This window comes from Hyla sarda, chromosome 4, assembly GCF_029499605.1.
Source record: "Hyla sarda isolate aHylSar1 chromosome 4, aHylSar1.hap1, whole genome shotgun sequence".
Lineage (NCBI taxonomy): Eukaryota > Metazoa > Chordata > Amphibia > Anura > Hylidae > Hyla > Hyla sarda.
In genome coordinates, this window is record NC_079192.1 from 20,086,424 (window position 1) to 20,088,923 (window position 2,500).

The 2,500-nt window shown below is 47.3% G+C and overlaps 5 non-coding genes across 5 annotated transcripts; 3 read left to right on the top strand and 2 right to left on the bottom strand.

The window, feature by feature from the left end:
* Nucleotides 1-680: 680 nt before the first annotated feature.
* TRNAQ-CUG (transfer RNA glutamine (anticodon CUG)) lies at nt 681-752 on the bottom strand. The gene has a single exon. It is a non-coding gene; the product is annotated as a tRNA-Gln (tRNA).
* A 155-nt stretch (nt 753-907) lies between these two features.
* TRNAL-UAG (transfer RNA leucine (anticodon UAG)) lies at nt 908-989 on the top strand. Its single transcript has one exon. It is a non-coding gene; the product is annotated as a tRNA-Leu (tRNA).
* Nucleotides 990-1,275: 286 nt separating this feature from the next.
* On the top strand, nt 1,276-1,357 carry TRNAL-AAG (transfer RNA leucine (anticodon AAG)). Its single transcript has one exon. It is a non-coding gene; the product is annotated as a tRNA-Leu (tRNA).
* A 677-nt stretch (nt 1,358-2,034) lies between these two features.
* TRNAQ-CUG (transfer RNA glutamine (anticodon CUG)) lies at nt 2,035-2,106 on the bottom strand. Its single transcript has one exon. It is a non-coding gene; the product is annotated as a tRNA-Gln (tRNA).
* Nucleotides 2,107-2,261: 155 nt separating this feature from the next.
* On the top strand, nt 2,262-2,343 carry TRNAL-UAG (transfer RNA leucine (anticodon UAG)). The gene has a single exon. It is a non-coding gene; the product is annotated as a tRNA-Leu (tRNA).
* Nucleotides 2,344-2,500: the final 157 nt, after the last annotated feature.

Here is a 2,500-nt window from a genome sequence, read left to right on the forward strand (position 1 = left end):
GTAGCTTTTGCTTTTACTTGCTCTTTCAGCTCACGTTACATGCCCAGAATATGGATTGGTTGAGGCAGGTACCTGGCGCCAGCTAACTAATCAGCGCTTCCCCTTTCAATGCAGGAGAACCTCTCGTCCCTCTCTCAGTATGGGCGCTGTATTACCACCTGCTAAGATGTTGCGCGGACAATCTGGAATACAATCCTTGAGGAGGGATCCCCAGGGATCAGATGTACTCTGTGATGAATAGGGTGAACAGGAAGAACTACAAAACTGACCCTTGCTGTCTTGCCTTAATCCTTCCCTAGATCTGAAACATAGGCACAGAGCAGCGTACACCATAATCTGCACCGAGCTGCAAAAGCCAGGGATATTCACAGAGGTTAACCAATCAGGAAATCCACTCTATACTAGCCAGAGCTGGCACTGTTTCTGGAAGAAAGAGGCAATTTAACTTTATTTTCTAATCCTGGATAACCCATATTTCTGACATTATGGCTCCCGGGGGGATGTGAGTGCTCTGGGTTTCTTTGAGGCATGAGTTTTCATCCAAGTTCTCAACTAATTGCACCTTGGGGCGACAGAACACAAAGGTATGGAAGCAGCATTTATGGATTTGAAAAGCTCACATCTGGAAGAAGGTTAAATAATTTTAATACAGTACTGAGTAATGAGAGGAAAGTAAAGAAAGGTCCCACCGAGATTTGAACTCGGATCACTGGATTCAGAGTCCAGAGTGCTAACCATTACACCATGGAACCATTAAGTACCTTCACCTGCCACACTAAAACTTTTAATTCTTCCTCCAGATCTCCAGAAAACCGGGGTACGGTTCCCAGATGGGGTGGCTATGATTATTTCGCCCCTTACTTAGGTCTGCGTCCTCAGGTAGGGTTGAAAAGCAGCAGTTGTGTGTGGTAGCGTGGCCGAGCGGTCTAAGGCGCTGGATTTAGGCTCCAGTCTCTTTGGAGGCGTGGGTTCGAATCCCACCGCTGCCATTAGGCACTTTTTGCTGTTTCCAGAGGTATAACGAGATTACACCTTTGATCCCTAGCGCTGAGCTAAAGCGATTAATTCTCCCTTCAGAACTATTAAACGCTGACCCTTTAAGGACATTACCATGGAGCAGCAGGCATAGGTTGTTCCTCGTTAGTATAGTTGTGAGTATTCCTGCCTGTCATGCAGGTGACCAGGCTCCGAATTCCCGAAGGGGAAGCTATGCTTGTTTTGCCCTTTACTTAGGTCTGTGTCCCCAGGTAGGGTCGGAAAGCTGCAACACCATGTGGTAGCGTGGCCGAGCGGTCTAAGGCGCTGGATTAAGGCTCCAGTCTCTTCGGGGTCGTGGGTTCGAATCCCACCGTTGCCATTGAGTAGCTTTTGCTTTTACTTGCTCTTTCAGCTCACGTTACATGCCCAGAATATCGATTGGTTGAGGCAGGTACCTGGCGCCAGCTAACTAATCAGCACTTCCCCTTTCAATGCAGGAGAACCTCTCGTCCCTCTCTCAGTATGGGCGCTGTATTACCACCTGCTAAGATGTTGCGCGGACAATCTGGAATACAATCCTTGAGGAGGGATCCCCAGGGATCAGATGTACTCTGTGATGAATAGGGTGAACAGGAAGAACTACAAAACTGACCCTTGCTGTCTTGCCTTAATCCTTCCCTAGATCTGAAACATAGGCACAGAGCAGCGTACACCATAATCTGCACCGAGCTGCAAAAGCCAGGGATATTCACAGAGGTTAACCAATCAGGAAATCCACTCTATACTAGCCAGAGCTGGCACTGTTTCTGGAAGAAAGAGGCAATTTAACTTTATTTTCTAATCCTGGATAACCCATATTTCTGGCATTATGGCTCCCGGGGGGATGTGAGTGCTCTGGGTTTCTTTGAGGCATGAGTTTTCATCCAAGTTCTCAACTAATTGCACCTTGGGGCGACAGAACACAAAGGTATGGAAGCAGCATTTATGGATTTGAAAAGCTCACATCTGGAAGAAGGTTAAATAATTTTAATACAGTACTGAGAGGAAAGTAAAGAAAGGTCCCACCGAGATTTGAACTCGGATCACTGGATTCAGAGTCCAGAGTGCTAACCATTACACCATGGAACCATTAAGTACCTTCACCTGCCACACTAAAACTTTTAATTCTTCCTCCAGATCTCCAGAAAACCGGGGTACGGTTCCCAGATGGGGTGGCTATGATTATTTCGCCCCTTACTTAGGTCTGCGTCCTCAGGTAGGGTTGAAAAGCAGCAGTTGTGTGTGGTAGCGTGGCCGAGCAGTCTAAGGCGCTGGATTTAGGCTCCAGTCTCTTTGGAGGCGTGGGTTCGAATCCCACTGCTGCCATTAGGCACTTTTTGCTGTTTCCAGAGGGATAACGAGATTACACCTTTGATCCCTAGCGCTGAGCTAAAGCGATTAATTCTCCCTCCAGAACTATTAAACGCTGACCCTTTAAGGACATTACCATGGAGCAGCAGGCATAGGTTGTTCCTCGTTAGTA